Source organism: Brassica napus, chromosome C8 (assembly GCF_020379485.1).
Source record: "Brassica napus cultivar Da-Ae chromosome C8, Da-Ae, whole genome shotgun sequence".
Taxonomy (NCBI): Eukaryota; Viridiplantae; Streptophyta; class Magnoliopsida; order Brassicales; family Brassicaceae; genus Brassica; species Brassica napus.
In genome coordinates this window covers 36,338,283-36,356,752 of record NC_063451.1, presented here as the reverse complement: position 1 = coordinate 36,356,752, position 18,470 = coordinate 36,338,283, and the positions used below count along the sequence as shown (strand labels likewise).

Sequence of the window (18,470 nt, the reverse complement as noted above, 5' to 3'; positions counted from 1 at the left end):
TATTTAATATATATTTATTATTTCATAATATGTAAAAATATTTAATACATAAAATAATTTATATATATAATTTTGATTCCGCGCAAAGCGTGGGTCTTAACCTAGTATATAGTAAATACAACTTTTATAATTATTTATATACTTTTATAATGAAAAATAAAACTATTGGTAACAAAATTTTTAATATAACTTTTAACAGTTTTAGTAATTTATTGTCATTAAAAAAATTCAAATTATAACTTATACAAAATGTAAATTTTTATTATATGGTTAACATCATTTTTATTTTATGTTAATAATAAAAAAATTTAACATAGACAGAGGATACAAATATTGTTATCAAATTTTTATTATTAAATCATTAATTCTCATATATACATTTTAATAATATTAGGTATTCCACACCTTTTATTTAAGGAAAGAAGTAAAAACATTAACTGTAAATTATTAATTAGTGTTATGATTAGTTTATTAAAACTATAATATATATTTACAATAGATAAACATATTTCTTTTTTAATATATAAGGATAAGAGAGATAAGAGATTTGCTAATATAAATTAAACTAACTACTCAGTTGTCCTAATACACTTTCTCAATTATTTACTATTTTTTCTATTTTGCCCTTTATTAATTATTAAAATATTATAAATAAATAGTTTATATATTTTTACACTTACGAAAATTAAGAAAATATGAAATCATAATTATTTCATTGGTTCAAAATAATATTTTAAAAAACAAAAAAATCCATTTTCTAATATTTGTTCTACTTATTTTAGAAGTTACATTCTACTTCTACGTGAGGGTAGAAGATGTATCCTGATTTCTAAACTATTTCTACCTAAGTTAGAATATGAATTCTGCCCAATATTAAGTAATCTCTAATTAAGCTAGATTATGTATTGTAAATAATGTTATTTTTTCTACTATCTTCTGAATATACGTTCTACTAAATCTTTCGGATTCTACTTTGTGTAGTTTATGATTTATACCTATCTTTAGACTACTATTAACCAGGGTGCTTAACCATTTTTTTTTAAAAAAAATGGAAAAAGTAAGCAGCAGCGCTTGAACAAGCGCAGTAAGCGTCGGTTGTTCCCACTGTTCGCGGATTTCACTGACATGTGACGGCCCGCGATTGGTTCATTTTAATTAATTTTTTTAATGAAAAAAAAAAAATTAATTAAGCACCCCGTTTGGGGTGCTAGGGTTAATTATGCCCTTAGAAGTCTACCGCAAATAGTATACGGTTTCTAGCTTTGTCGGCACATGCTACTTTGTGTAGAAAGTGTTGTCTACCAAGTTAATTATCAAAATCCCAAAATATAAGAGATCATGCTAACCAATTTATTTGACAAAAACAATAGTTCTTTCCTTTGTTTTCATCCACTGTTTTATAATCTGATTCTCTTGTGCTAAATGATTATGAGGCTGCTGATATATAGTCTAATATCTTTGGTTCATATATACCAATCATAGATTACTTATCATTTGTATTCTTTGATTAAGAGTATATACAACGAGGAAGAAGAAGAGATTAGGTTCATGTTAGCACTACTTCTGTTTCCGGTAAAAGTCCGCAGTTTTTCTCTCGTAACCAACTTTACCAAGTTTGAAACTGAGAAATAGAGGCTGGTGACATAAACAAGAATGACAATGGGATAGATATTTTGAGGAGAACACAACAAGTTAGGTACACGCTGCAACAATTAGCAAAACAACAATGATGAGTTCGATTACAAGGAAGAAATGAGTTTGTGAATTAAAAAAAGGTTATAGAGGCTCTTCAAGAAATTAAGATGCATGAATCTACACCGTTCTTCTTCCACCAACAGCTTCATATCCTTGTCACAAGTTCTACTTTCGGAAATGAGACTTTAGATCTTTTCTCTTTTTACAAACTAGAAATACAACTATTTCTCATCTCATACTAAAAAGTTGTTCCCAAGTCAAAAGAATAACTAATGTTCCTAGTTCGTCTACCACCCCGTCTTCTATATTAGCAATTTTTCCCCTTAAAAAAAAAAAATCACCATTCTTTAATTCACGCGTTTAAGAAACAACTAAGGTAACTGCCAAAAGAATATGACATCTTTAGACCGTTTGGTGAATTAAATTGGTTACCGTACTGAACAAAAAAAAAGAAGAAGGTGTAATTTGGTGCAGCAATATGCATGCATGCATTTGGTAGAAAAGTATAGTGTGAAATGTGGACCGTTTGGTGCTCCATACTCGATCGATCGGCGTATTATAAATACAAGACAAGACTTCTTCACTTTTAGAATTCACAAAAGATACTCTTCACTTTAACCCAATAATCAGAGGTATATATGTATATAGTTAAATTAAGAGATTTCCTTGGGTGTTGAATCAGCTTCTAATATATATATTTTTTAACACGTTTGATTTTTCTTGTAGATGGCAACATTAGACCACAATTTGACGCCCATACCTTTTTATGCATTCAAGACAGTGTACGTAGCATGGGACATAGAGAATTGCGCTGTCCCGCGCGGTCTTCCAGCTTGCACTGTCCTTGAAAGGATCAGACGATCACTAAGGAACCAAGGCTACGAAGGAGATATCAGGATTTTGGCCGTGGCCGCGAACCAAGACCGGGTTCCTCAGCATATACAGGACGCATTGCTGAATAACGGGGTTGAATACTATGATTTGCACACAAATGTGAAGCAAGCCAGCGATGATGAAATCGTGAAACGAATTAGAGAGAAGATGGGATGTACAGATCGAGGGAACTTTATGTTGATCAGCGGTGATGGTGGTTTTGAGGAGGTGGTTAGAGAGCTCGAGACCGAAGGACATAATACAATATTGGCGTACAATCTTGAATCTGCGGCGGAGGCTATACAATACAAAGTTGGTTACACCCATTTCCTGTGGTGGGATTTATTAAGGTGGTTCTAAATGTGGATAAAAGGGTCGAGTATTGATGTGGTTTAGTGGTTTAGCTAGTTAGTTGGTTTACTTATCCAATTGTAAACCAACTAACTAGCTAAACCGCTAAACTGGAATATAAATAAATGTGGGTCAAAAGGGTTGATCGAGATGTGTTGTAAGCCAGAAAGAAAACCCGGTATTATAATTCCGGTTCAATAAAAAAAAAAAAAAAAAGTACATTTTGTTACATTGTTTTTTTTTTTTTTTATCTTTTACGGTCAAAATAATGTTAAAAAAAAAAAAACGAGAACGAAAGAGAAAAAAAATCAAAATCTGATCGCGTCTCGACCTTTCCTTCTTCTCGCCGAACCCGATATAATTCTATGGTGAAACATCACAGATTTGAAAATTGACGAGCCCGTTGAAGGTGGAGATTTATTGACAGACACGGAGAGAGAGAAACTCGACGGAAACTGGCGACGCCTTTGCCGGATTTTGAGGCGGCGAGAGGCGGAGGAGGAGTCGCGGCGTCTTCATCAACCACGGTCAATTCGAGCTCTGTACCTTCTTCTTCTTGTCCGCATGTGGCGAATTCGTTCTCGGAGGACGCGAAGAGATTTCTCCTCCATCTTCTTCTTCCTCCTCTCCCATTCCTGTCGTCACCAGTTTTTGGAAAGGTTTGTTTCAGATTCATATATCGAGCTATCTATTCGCTTGCTTGCTTCGACTCCTCGGTGGTAGGCTGGTAGCTTGTTGTGGTGAGAGAAATTCGTTTTTAGGTTTAACTTAGATTCCATTTAAGTTAGTACGACTGAATCAAACTAGAGATGTGCTTTTAGATGTTCCGGAGAAGGCAATGATAGCTTAATGTGATGGGATTGAGAAAGTTTCACTTGATTGCATGGAAACAAGTTTCAGATGGATAGCTGGTTATGTGTTTCCTTGCTGTTCATCTGTTTATGACATTCTATTAACATACTATATGGTTTATCTTGGTAATAGACTTTAAAAAAAAAAAAAAAAAAAAAAAAAAGCATTGGTTTATTTGCTCAAGGGTTATCGGGAAGAAGTAGATAAATTACCAAGAGGGCCAGGGTTCCTTAACGTCTATCAGAAACTCTATGAAGCACCAGATCCGTTTCCTGCTCTTGCTTCCGTTGTTGTAATTACAGGAGCAAGAGCGTAAATTATCTGAAGTGGAGCCTGAGAATCGAAACATGAAAGTTGAACTTGAGGAATTTAGGGCAGAAGCGACTCATCTGAAAAATCATCAGTCCACAATAAGGAGACTAGAAGAACGGAACCGCCAGCTTGAGCAGCTCAGTAAATCTTAGCTTCCTTGAATGCTTAACCCAACTAACACACCGAGCCAAATAGAAATGCTGTTTTGTGATCTTGTAAATTATAACTGTTGAAGATTCACATCATGTTGTTTTTATTTGATTCAGATGGAAGAAAATACTAAGGAGGTCGTTGAGATCAAACAACGAAATCAGAATACGTTGGATCTTTTTAAGGACAGGTAAAAAATATTTTTCCTACCCTGAATGATTCGGGTGTTTAAGGAGTTTTAGAGCCATCACCCACACTCCCATATTCTTCTTTTATACAGGGAGCAAGCTTTGCAAGGTCAGTTCATTGTCTCCACTCCACTATGCAAAATTTTGCATGTGCTGGCACAGGAGCCAACTTTTTAACTTCGTGCTCAATCAGGTTGTGCTTTGACCCTTAATATGGTGAATCATTTTTGTGCTTCCATAATCGGGATAGTCTCCTTTACATGATTAGTCTTCTAAGACCTTATCAGTTTTCATTTCAGTCTTTCTGTTCCTTCATGTGTTGTTAATACACATTACTTTTATGACTAACATCAGACGAGCAAGCAATCTGAACTTAGTCTATTGATGGATGAAATGGAGCTTTTAAATGTCATGTTTGAATTAAGGGAATGGCCCAAGATAAACCTTGCGGTCTAATTTTCTTTTTGGTTTGTAACAGGGACATCTACGGTCCGTCTCAGCTACAAACAGCTAATGAAGATACTGAGAACTAGAATAGGTGAGCTAGAATCGCTTCATAGGTTTGCTTTGGAGTTTGCGGGGGGCCACCACGTTGATCTCCGTCTGCCTCGTGCAGCATTCTTCTGAATATGCTTGCCGTGTTTCTTCCATGGCTCGCTTCCTCCAGCGAGGAGATGCAGACGTGAGATAGTTCCAGACGAGAAGCTCCTTCAGCAGGTAAGTTTTTGAATTAAGATGGCACTTTAAAAGATGAAAGACTTCTGGAGTTGTATGAAGAGCTGGGGTAATGAACATCAGGCCAAAACCACGGCAAATCCAGATCTACCCGTCGTCGAAGACACGGCGAACGCAGCACAGTTCCCATCGTTCCCACCCAAACCACCGGATCCTGCAGATACGAACCCATCGGAGCCGATCTCCCCGATCGCTGCTCCACAGCCATTTAATCCTTTAGATGATCCTCCAGATTCTAACAGATTGGAACTGATTTCAGAGGTTAAGGATGCACCTAAGGTAGCTAAAGCTCCACGGTTGAAGAACAAAAAGCTACTCCGGAAGTTTTCATGTGAAGAAGTCTATGACAGGATGTCAAAGAGGTTGTGTGCGTTCTCTGAAGAGGTTGATATTCCTGGTCATCATCTGAAGCACAAAGGAGTAACGATTCTAGTGACTGACAAGGATGATGAACCCATTCTTGAAGACACTTTGGTTGAACCCTATGAACCCGTTACCAACACTGCTATGAAGCATGATTCGTTTTCCAAATCGTTGGAGTGTTTCACTTCAGCTTTGCAGATTGTTGATGTTGCAGTTCAGAGAGAGCACCAAGACGAAAGCAATGAACACGAAAAGATGAGCTTATGTCTTGGAGAAAATATCAAACACATGATAGGCAGCCAATCTCAAAAGGCGAAACTCGTATGGGAGCCAGGTGGGTTACCAACTTAAGTAGCTCAGTGGTACTGGACAGAGAAACGTCAAAGCTTGTGGTTTTCTGCAGCAAAGTCAGATACGCGACCGACCGATGAGACGACTTCATATTCAACATAAGGAACTGCATTTAGAGTTTCAAGACATGCCGAGATTGCTAGTTGGTGCATCTGAGTTTGGCGCTAAGATTCATAAACCTCCTGTTCGAAACAAGAAGCTATTAGGTGATGAAACCTTGGGGAAGTTCAGAGGAGGAAAGAGCTTATGGCTGATGTGAGATTCAACCTTGTTCAATCCAAGGAAGGTTAAATTCTGCTAGAAAGTATGGTTAAATGTAAGTTTAGAGAGACTTATGAAGCTGAAGTTCACAGTGGAGGTTGGGATTTTACTGTTGATGTCTCAGCTGAGTGGGGCAACCAAAATCAGAGAAAATGGTATGTTCAGTAACGGAAAATTCACTAGATGCAAGGCATCTTGTAGAAGGACTAAGAAACAGCGTTCACTGTTCTGATGCGGAGCGTGTACGGGAGCCTGGCGGGTTGTCAGCTAAAGCATCTCAGTGGGATTGGTCCCAGAATTATCGGACTTGTGTACAGACTTTGGTGATGTTACTTAGCCTGGCAAAATAAATTCAAGATTGGACAGTGAATGAAAAGTCCAGCCTTAAGGTATTTATCTAGAGGCAAGGATTCAGTTCGAAACCCCTGGCTCATGAGTATGAGAAGCAGTTGCTGCTGTTCGGATATCGTTACTTAGAAGTGCAAGTGGGAACATCCTTACAAGATTTTGATCTTCCATCAAATATGGATATAGATATAGCATTTTGTTGGAGAATTTGGGAGTCGTTCTTGTGGTCTCTCTATCGTGAGGCAAATTTAACAAATACTAGGCAAAAGGTTTTGACAAGGCCAGGAGATAAGCATTGCCGACAGTATAAGTGTGGTTCAAGAGGGTCAGTTTATGATGGTAATGTGCTAATGTCAATCTTTGCTGTGCTCGTGGGAGGCAAATGGTATAATACGAAGTTGTTAGCTTCTGACCAGAAGGAGCACAAGAACCGTTACTTGTTCCCTGCTGGATGTTCTTGCAAAACCAAGACCTTGCAGATTTTATGGTTAATGTTGCAGAACATTCAAAGCAGTGGCTCTGGCAGCATGAGACACATTCTGTTCTTGGTGATTGAGAAAACTAGTGTGTGGTCTGTATTGCAAGATGTTGAGATGTTCTTGAGCCCAAGACTGCTTCATGACAAAGGAAAATCAGTTTTTGCTGGCCCGAGAGCTGACCAAACCATGCTGTTTATTCTCGAGCAGGGAATCATTTTTTGTTTCTTCCAAGGAAGCTTACATTCTGTTGGGAAGTGTTGTTAAATGGAAGCATAAAGATATTTCCAAAGTTGGATCTCGCTATGGATCAAATTATGCAAAATAGAGCTGCCTCGGTGGCGATGTGAAGCAACTAATCCGTGGTGAAATGGAGTATATATGAAGCACAAGTGGAAGTCTAAACTCTCAGAGACAGGTTCAGTCTTCAAGATAAATCACCATTCTAACTTTGCAAAGTCGGTACTGGAACCATCGTTGATAGATTTTAGTTTTGATGAGTACGAATTCTTCATCGGCACACATAGAGTTCCTATTAAGATGCCTATTACGGTTATGAGTCTACCCGTAGTTCTCCTAAAGCACATAGTAAGCAACAAATGCAAGGGAGACAACCTAGTGAAGGCAGCTCAACACGTTTTGGTTGCACAGGTTTCCCTTTTGGTGAAAAATGAATTACAAGATACAAAGCTGCTTGCAGCTAGTGATACATTCCACAAGAGGTACCAAGAGGTACAAGAAGGAACTATGGCTGTTTATGAAGCTCACTCTCAGTTTATGGCGAAGAAAAGAATGTGCTAAAGGACGTCGCAGCAGGAGTTTGCTATGGATCATATTCTGGTCTCGATTCTACTGCTCTTCTCACAGCTGGTACATTTATGGATGAGTTCATCTCAGTTTACTGGTTTTTTGCTCGGTGCGTTAGCTCTGGATCGTATAGTGGATTTCAACCTCTCTATCTCCGATCTTCACCTCATCTTTATTCTCTCTTCAACCTCCGTGGACTCGGGTTCCTCAGATGATCTTCTTCCTCCTTTCTGATCACCCTACGATCCAGTTTCCCTTTATTTCTTAGTTACTGTCTCATCTCCGGCTGCCTGCATTCCTGTGAATATGCTTGCCGTGTTTCTTCCATGGCTCGCTTCCTCCAGCGAGGAGATGCAGACGTGAGATAGTTCCAGACGAGAAGCTCCTTCAGCAGGTAAGTTTTTGAATTAAGATGGCACTTTAAAAGATGAAAGACTTTTGGAATTGTTTTTTGATGTTTTCTTTTTTTCACTCTTGAACAGGGAAGGATTACTGCGGCTTCATGTCGCATAGAAGATTCTCTGTAACAGTGCTGTATAGATTCTTCTAGCAGCATGCTTCCTTGCGAAACTAGTAGAGCACAGTGCGCATGTGAAGGATCCAAGGTCGGGAAGAGAAAGTACCAAGAGCTTACCAATCATGGTTCTTTTGATGCCCACATGCACCCAATTGATGAGATAAAGCTTTGGCACAAGTCAGTGAACAAGGAGATGAAAGAAATAGCCGATGAGGCTAGGAAGATTCAGCTGTCTTGAGATTTTTCGGATTAATCTGCATTTGATGAACGCTTGCAATATAGTGCTGAAGTTTGCATCTTCCACAGGTATTTGTTGCATCCTTTTATATACATTGAAAACTGAATATCTTCTATTGTTCATCTTTCCTCTTCTCATGTTTGTGCATGAGATTGCTATCATTATGTGTGAACATATTATTTTCTGTTTTCTGACAGAGATTTGAATGTCATGGGTCTATTTCTGTGATGATAACTATTTTGTTGTTGCAGTCTTGCAGAGGACAAGATCGTATTTCCAGAAGTAGAGTTTCATTTTCCGAGGAGCACGATGGAGAAGAAAATCAGCTTCACGAGTTTCGATGCCTAATTGAAAATATCAAGAGTGCTTGGGCATCTTCCACTTCCGCTGCTGAATTTTACAGAAGGGGTCCGAGGCCAATGTCTCAAAATCAAAAGGGTAGTCACGCCTCTGGTTGCAGTTCAGAGAGAGCACCAAGACAAAAGCAATGAACACGAAAAGATGAGCTTATGCCTTGGAGAAAATATCAAACACATGATAGGCAGCCAATCTCAAAAGGCGAAACTCGTATAACATTTGTGTCTCTCCATAACCATAACCATACAATGCGTGCATACGATACAGATTTGTGAGAACCCAATATTGAATAAATATATGAAAAGTAACATAGTAACTAATGTTGTGCGGAAAAAATAAGTATTAGCTCCATAAAGATACATCTATTTACAATGTGTGCATACGATACAGATTCCTAACCCAACATTAAATAAACATATGAAAAGTTACATAGTTTTGGGGGAGAAAAGTGAACAAGTGGGCAAAAAGATTATATCACTAAACAATAAATATACGAAAGCAAAGAAAAATTAAGCCACTTAGCTTAAGTAAATGGTTCATCGTTTGTGATTATTAAAAACTAATTCCACAGTCTTCTTTTTTAGCAAAATATAATATAAGACAAGAGAGAAAGAGAAATGATAATATAATATTTTTTCTTTGCCATAAATTTTCAAAACAAGAAATAAATAAATAGAAAAAAGGACGAAGAATCTCCCATAGGAAGAAAACAAAAATCAAAACAAGTAAAATGGAATATAATGGTTACTAGTGGACGAAAGCCGGCCTTGGGGATGAAATACTTGTTTAGAACCTCAATTTTATGGTTTCATATAATAGCTCCTAAAAGTTTGTATTTTTTCTTATAGAAAAACTCGCTTTTACATAAATATCTTTTATAGTCAAGACCGAATCTGGACACGACTACATGAAACATTGAAATTGGTATCCCGAAGCTTTTAAGGTTATATAAAGAAGTTGAATCTCCTAAAACTATGAAAAAAAATTATAAGAAATATTTTTAGTTTCCGAATTCTAAACTCTGCTTACAGTCGATCTATATTTAAATATCTTTTATAAAAAAAAGTATCAAAATGGAAAAATAGAATAATATGCAATTCTCATAAAAAATATTAAAAAAATATAATCCACTTCAGTTTCCTTTTGTTTATAATGGTATGAAGGTGTATTTCTGAAGATATCTCGATTTTATTTTTGTATTTAAGACTTCTAATTAATTCTTAGAACGATTCTGAGTCGAAGTGTGGACATAAGCTTGCTTATCACGAAACCCAAACATTGGTTATACATATTATATTTGCATGGATGCATTGATCGTGATTGTTTTTGCACGTACGTGGTGTTCGCAAGCTTCTCGGTATTGAGAGGAGCTGGTCGGAGCTCTTTTGTTGGGGTAAACTATAAAACTGCCTCACGTGCATACACTGACAGACTTCGATCGGTTAGTCAAGCTTTATATATGGTATTCTATTGGTATGTATATATATATTTTTCTTTTGAAACTATGTTTTATCCTTTTGCTAAGAAAAATAGTAGATTCTATTGGTATATTACTATATTATAATAAATACATTATACATGTATCCCCACGTTTTAGATTTGAGACGTGTAAATTGCTCGGACTACTACCGCATAGTCATCAGCTTTAAACTTCGAATCAAGCTGTGTTTAAGAAAGCGATGGGTGCTAGGCAAACAATAACTCAACGCCTAATTTATAGAATGACTAAACGAACACTATTAGTTAGACGATTTAGATGTATAACAATATACTAAATACATATAATGTTTTATATTAAATATCATTATTTGTAAATGATAAAGTTTATATTATTTTATTTTTGTAAGATTTTTATTATAAATTTTAATTATTATAATTTATAAATAATAAACTATATATTATTTATTATACAATATTATAATCATTTAGGCGATTTAGAAGATAATTACAACTGTTAGAAGATTTAGCGCTTAAGCGCCTGCCTATACCACTTTTTATAACACTCAATTAAAATTTAGTGATTATTATGAAATACATATATAGTAATACATTATTGTTAACTATAACACATCTTTATACATTTAGAGAGAATGTACTTTTCGCTGCACATATATATTTTTTACCTCAAATTATGTCATACAGTCTAAGACATCAAAATCTTAACCCGAGAAACATTTTTTTTTTGTCATAAAAAAAACAAACTCATACTGACTCTGTGAACCACACCGAGAGATCCTGATCCATGTGAACGACGAAAGACGGTTGTTTCCTGACACTGCGTGCTAGACTATCCGTCTTTGAATTTTGCGTCCTTGGTACATAGATGATCTCTGATCTAATGAAACTCTCTCTCAAGATCTTGATATCTTCCAAATAATTTGTAAATAATGGCCATTCTTCTGGTTCTGAAACCATCTTCACCAATTGAGAACAATCCGTTGCAAACGTAACCTGAAATTGACGTAAATTTTTCATACATTTCATTGCCCATAATAGAGCTTCCATTTCTGCATGCAGAGGAATTAGACAATCCCGTACATTTCTGCATGCAGAGGAGTTTTGATTTGCAATCTACGGCATGCTTGCAGGTTTATATTTGACGTATATTTAATTCCCTTCAGCCATTTTCTCTAAGCATAGTTAAGCCTGAGGTTCTTTTATATTTAGAAACAATTTTAGATAGTTAATGTATATCCCAGACTTCTCTCGATATGTTTGGTCAATGAGTGTTTGTTTTATGATAAATTTAAGGGAAAGACATGAAATGAATTTTTTTTAGTGATTTAACCACAGCTCCAAAAATGAAGCAAGGCCGAATAACAACATATGCCCAGAAACAAGATTTAAGCTTTTATATGAAATTGCAGTTCCTTTGTATAGGTGACTACAACTCGAATATGTTTTCATTTTTTCTGGCATTTGAAAAATTCTGTTTCTCCTTATTTCAGGAGGTCATTTGAGTAGCTCAGTCAGACATTTAAATAAAAGTTTTCACTAAATTTATAAGGTATATACATTTGTTTCTTTGTGCATGATATAGCTAAATGACCACATTGAGAATGACCACAGAAATAGAATATTAAAAAAAAAAACCCTGCAGTAACCAATTATTTGCTTAGATACTGGTCGGACTAGCACCATACCAATCATCGTCTATTCTCCTATAGAAAAGCCTTCAATGGCCTACCAATAACAGCTACGTTATCTCCCTTCTTTATTAAACTTTTTAACACTAACTTTATTATTGCATAAAGAGAAATCACAAACCCAACACAATCAAAACACCAATAACTTAAATCCTAAAATAAGCAATTTACAAATTAAAATCGACCAGTTCTCCTTTTTTGCTAACCATTCAAATAAAACCAGAAAACAAATATCCCATACCAATCAGCTCAACTCAAACTCAACGGTTAATCAACAATTTAAGTCTGCATCAACACAAATCCACGTTTGATTTAACAAAGCCAATGCCTTCAGATAGTTTGTTTCAACAAGTTATACGCTTATTTTTATTTCGAATCAGGTATTGATATTATTTATTGCTCAACAAGATTCCATAATATTCTTCCTTAATGCTACACTAAGTAGAATCCGTAACCACTTCTGATCAATAATACTCTATCCGTTTCAAAATATATGTTCTAGAAAAATATTTTCTTTCAAAAAGATATACTTTTATACTTTCAATGTATTATTTTGTCTACTAATAATGAAAATAGTGAATTTAAAAAATATTAATTGTATTTTTAAAGTCTCATTGGTTTAGAAATATATGAGATATAAAGTTACAAAAACTATGCATTAATAACTAAGTTTTAAATTTTTTTATAGTAATAATAATTTCTGACAAAAACATATAGTAATAATAATATTTCATATAATTTTCAGTGTATTTAACACATACCCCAGTTTTAAAAGTTGTTTAATTTAAAGCAATGATTATTTAAATTAGCTTTACTTATTATAATTCTAAAAAAATAAATTATAATAGTAAGAAAATATATTATGAAAGATTAAATTACATATAAATAAAAACATATAAAAGATTAAATTACATATAAAAACATATAGTAATAATAATTGCTGACATATAATATAGTAATAATAAATGCTGACAAAAAATATAGTAATAATAATATTTCATAGAATTTTTAGTGTATTTAACACATACACCATTTTTAAAAGTTGTTTAATTTAAATCAGTGAGTATTTAAATTAGCTTTGCTTATTATAATTATGAAAAATAAATTCTAATCGTATGAAAATGTATTATAAAAGACTAAATTACATATAAAAACATAAATATGATATAAATAAAACATAACAAAGAAACATGTGATTTGTAGATTAATAATATATTTTCTTATTAACCTAAATATGTAAGAAAATATATTTTGGATAATAACTACGAGTTAACAAATTCTTTATTCATTTCACATTTGTTCACCATCTCATACATAGTTTAGATAGTAAAAATATTGTAAGTTTTACTCATTTCTGATTCAAAACACTCTTTATATTTTTATAACATATCAGTAATATATTGTATATAGATATTAAATACATTATTTGAATAAACGCGGACGTAGCCCGAACAAAATCTCTAGTTACTTAAATAGTTCTAAACATTATGCTTGTAGACCCATCTAATAACTTTCCAAATTTCTAGTATGAATATTTAAAAATGAGAAAAAGATAAAAATAACACTAAATCAAGTTTTTGTTCCCAAACTAGCACTCAAGGTCAAAAGTCACAAAAATAGCACTTAATGTTTTATCAAAAGATTATGTTTTAGGGTTTAGAGTTAAAGGGTGGGATTTATGATTTAGAGTTTAGGGTTTAGGGTATAGAGTTTAGGGTTTAGGGTTTAGGGTTTAGATTTTAGGGTTTAGGGTTTAGAGTTGAGAAATGAGGTTTTGGGGATAAGATTTCAAATTTTGAAAAATAAAAAAATTAAAATTTTCAAAAGATAAAATGCTATTTTGGTCATTTTAATTTTTGAATGCTATTTTTGTGATATAAATTTAGAAATGTGATATTTTGAAGATTTGCCCTTTAAAAATTGTTGAGTAATGTTTATGGGTAATTTAGGTATGCGGCGAACCAAAAATTTTGGTCTTGAGGCTTTTTTTTTTGTCTTCGATTATGTTTGTCACATTTTTAAATTTAATTCAATCAGTTCGATTTAACAATTTGTTAGCTCATTTTTTTATATTTTAAACCAAATCAATTTATACCAATATTTTGAACCGTAAATAATCAAAATTATCCGAATTTGACTGAATTCAATCGAAATTAAAGAAAATCTAAATTATTGAAGTACTAACCGACCCGACTAAACCGAACTAACTAACCCGCATGCTTATTATTTTTTATATGTTTCCAAAAATTATTAAATTCCCTTTTACTTTATAAAGAACCTTTTATGAGCAACTAATAACTTTAATATAAAAAGAGCATAAAAGCCCAAGAGATAGTTCAAGCACAAAGCTGGGCTTTAGCAATTGAGTCCGCTAACCCATTAAGGTCTCTAGGAAGAAACGAGAAACAACAGAATTGAAAAGATGAAGATAGAGAAACGATATCCGACAGTACTCCAAAGAGCTCTGTAGGTCCCCGTTTCTGGTTGAATTCTCTCATGAGCACTTGTGAAACTGATCTAAGCCAGATTTTGGTGAAACCGAGGGAGGACGCGTGGAGAAGGGCTTCTCTAACAGCTAAAGCCTCGGCCATACATGCAGACGAGACGTGAAGTTGGTTAGATGAGCCTCTGTGGATCTCCATATCAGACAAGTCGAAGAAAATCCAGCCAAAACCCGCCTTAGTTGATGATGCGATCCAGGCCGCGTCGGTATTACATGTGATTGTGTTTGGTGGTAGCTCTTTCTCCGGCGTTGATCTAAGATTCAGCTTCAGGGCCTTTTGGGGAGCGAGTTGTGCTGCTTCCCATTCTCGTGCTGCTTTGAAGGCTTTGATTAGCGCTTCCTCCGGCGTCGAAATCCTTTTCTCGAAGAGTAGCCGGTTCCTTTCAACCCAGATGATCCAACAGATCCAGGGAAAGATGTTGATCGAGATACCAATCGGGGGAAGGTTTCTCCAATGTAGTGAGGCCAGGAGGTTCGCCGAAAGGGAATCACAACTAGAAGAATCGAAAGGATTCGCCGAAAGGGAATCACAACTAGAAGAATCGAAAGGAGTTTCCCATGGACCTAAGCTCCACAAATCCCGAGCGAACCGACATTGAAAGAGGAGGTGGTCTGTAGTTTCAATGGCTCCACATCTGCCGCAAGCGGTATTCTCTCTCATTCTTCTTTTTTGTAGATTGAAGCCCGTGGGTAGGGCCTCATGTAGGCTCTTCCATAAGAACAACTTTATTTTTGATGCTGTTCTGTTTGACCAAACTAACTTTCTCCAGTCGATACTGTTTGTTGTTGCAGGAGACGAGACTTCAGCGATGTTTTGTGTCAGTGCCATGTACCCTGTTTTCGTCGTGTACTCCCCCGACGATTTGAGGTTCCATATGTAGGTGTCGTGTGTCCCCAGACGGCTCGGCCTTATTTGGAGGATGCGCTCTGCGAGTTCCGGTAAGGTTCTATTTATCTTCGCGACATTCCATTCCCGTGTCTCTCTAGATAGGAGGTCAGCCACTAAGAGATCTTGGTCTTGTAGTGTAGATGGTCCAAATGGACGGGTGTTGCTGCCATTATAAATCCAAGAGTCCTTCCAAACCTTAGTACTCTCCCCGTCCCCAATAGATTTCCCTAGGTGGCTGATTAGAAGGTCTCTCCCCGCTATGAATCCCTTCCAGCCATGGGAGGAACCCCCTTGAGATGGAACTGATAGGAAAGATTTACTGTGACAGTATTTCCCTAGGAGATTTCGAGAGAGTAGACAGTGTGGTTTAGTAAGAATCCTCCAAGCTATCTTCCCTAGTAGAGCGATGTTGAATAGCTCCACGTCTCTGAAGCCTAATCCACCCAAATTTTTAGGTTTCGTTAGCTTATCCCAAGAGATCCAGCAAATTTTTTCGTTTCCTTTGTTGTCATCCCACCAAATCCGTGTGAGAACTGACTGAATCTTCTTGCAGAGGCTTTTAGAGAGTTCAAAGCAAGACATAGCAAAGGTTTGAATAGGAGAAAGGACCGACTGGAGCATTGTCATTTTGCCGGCTGTGGAGAGGTAGCGTGAAGACCATGATACTGCTTTCTGCTTCATACGATCCACTATGGAGGAGAACAAGTCCTTTTTTTTCCTTCCAAAATGTTCTGGTGAGCCCAAGTACTTCCCCACTCCTCCCTCTTTGTCTATTCCTAGTTGCAGTTTAACCATTGAGCGCACCTCCTGGGGAGTTTTTGATGAGAAAGAGATTGACGATTTAGCAGAAGTGATCTTCTGTCCTGAGGCATACTCATAGTCTTGTAGAATTTGAAGTAGAGTAGCACAGCATAGTGGATTAGTTTTAGTGAAAAACATTGTATCATCTGCAAACAGTAGATGATTAATCCTTGGGCTGTGGTTTGAGACTCTGATTCCTGCTAGCGTGCCTTCCTGTTGTGCTTTTTTGCAGAGGCCAGACAGCACTTCCCCACATAGGATGAATATATATGGGGAAAGCGGGTCCCCTTGGCGTATTCCTCGCTGTGGGGTGACGGTCCCAACTGCTGTGTTGTCTACGAGAAAGGAGTAAGATACCGTTGTGATACATTGCATAACCCAACTGATCCATACCTCGCAGAAACCCATCCTTTCCAGTACCCGCTTGATGAAAGACCACTCGAGGCGATCGTACGCTTTGCTGATGTCGGTCTTTACTGCCATAGTGCAATGAATCTCCGCAGCCGAGATCTTCAGGTAATGTAATACTTCATGTGTAATAAAAACATTATCTGAGATAGCTCTTCCTGGTATGAATGCAGATTGATTTTCCGAGACTGAGTCTTGTAGAATAGGTTTGAGTCTTATAGACAGTAGCTTGGAGATCACTTTGTAATAGATGTTACAAAGAGCAATAGGCCTATAATCAGCTACACTTTTTGGCGCGTGTATCTTGGGTATAAGTCTCACATGAGTAGCATTGATCTTGTCTGGGAGACAGCCTGATGAAAAGAAACCTCTAATTTCGTGAACCAATGCAGGTCCCACCAGATCCCAGTTTGTTTGGAAGAAGCTAGCTGAGAAGCCATCTGGACCAGGAGCTTTATCTGGGTGGATTGCAAAGAGGGCTTCTTTGATCTCTAGTGGTGACGGCAAACCGGTGAGGGAGTTGTTCATTGCTTCAGAGATACAAGGTGTAAGGGCTCTTATTATATCTGAGGGATCCGGGTTTGAAGAGGTGAAGATATCTTGAAAATAAGAGGAGATAACCTCCACTATCTTGTCGTCCTCATAAACCGGGATACCTGCAGAATTCTCAATGACTGAAATCCTGTTTCTTGCTCTGCGACCCTTTGTAGAAGCATGAAAAAACGCCGTGTTTTGATCTCCAAGGGCTAGCCAAAGTTGGCGGCTACGTTGTTTCCAGAACTCCTCCTCCGCTCTATACGCCTGCAGGAGCTTTTGGTTGATGTTTGAGATGAGGACATCATCTGCAGTTGAGCTTCCCATTGTTGTATCAAGAGCCGCTTTTAGATCTTCAATGGACTTCTGGCTGTTGATATAGTGAATTCTGCTCCAGTCCGCAATTGCCCTTCGAACTCGGGAGATCTTCATCATCACAGGTCTGTTTTCATCTCTGTTCCAGGCCCTCTCGACGAGTTTAAGTACCTCTGGATTGTCTCGCAATCTCCTATCATACTGAAAGATTCGACGTCCTTTGCGGAGAGATGCGTTGAACACGGATAGAACAGGACGATGATCAGACCCTTCATATTGTAGATAGTGGCAGCGTCCGTACGGGAAAAGGTCTGACCATGAGCTATTTGCCAAAGCCCTGTCCAATCTGCAGTGCACCGTGTGTGAGTGTCTAACTCCTCACCAGGAAAGAAAATTCCCTGTATGTTTAAGATCAAAGAGGTCGTTTGACGATAGGAATGTTCGAAAGGTGCTGAAGGAACTCTCCGGTCGATCTCTGCCTCCCATCTTCTCGGAGTTGTCTATGAGATCATTGAAATCTCCCGTAAGGAACCAGGGTTCAGATCTCGGGTCTACTAGCGAAGTAAGATGATCCTAAACTCTGTATATTTTGTATTTATGGGGCTCCATAAACAAAGGTACTGAAGAACTTCGTATCTTTGTAACAGATAACAGCATCGATGAAGTTTTGATTGGAGGATAGTATCTGAATATGGATATCGGATCTCCATAGGAGAGCCAAGCCGCATGCGTCTGGCGATTCAGGAGGGACAATGATACGCCCTAAAATAGGGAAGGATCACTCGACCGGACTAAAGGGATATGAACTCGCCAAAAGGGAGAACTGATGGATTGAACGGTGACACAATGGGTTGCGGATGGCCCAATGATACTACCAGACTTCAGTTGGTGCTTGATATGACTCACAAGTCCACCGAAAGAAGGATTTCTAAACGTTGCCTGATATGACGCACAGGTCCAACGAATTAGAGGCTGTTTACTCGGAGATAACCTCACCAAG

The 18,470-nt window shown here is 36.8% G+C and overlaps 1 long non-coding RNA gene across 2 annotated transcripts; it reads left to right on the top strand.

Moving 5' to 3' along the window:
- The first annotated feature begins 3,199 nt into the window (after positions 1-3,199).
- On the top strand, positions 3,200-9,194 carry LOC111207117. Of its 2 annotated transcripts, none has more exons than XR_002659368.2 (6): positions 3,200-3,578; positions 4,350-4,423; positions 4,514-4,614; positions 4,900-8,156; positions 8,245-8,585; positions 8,769-9,194. It is a non-coding gene; the product is annotated as an uncharacterized LOC111207117 (long non-coding RNA). The 2 variants fall into 2 exon arrangements; XR_002659369.2 differs by having other exon boundaries at positions 3,200-4,224.
- Positions 9,195-18,470: the final 9,276 nt, after the last annotated feature.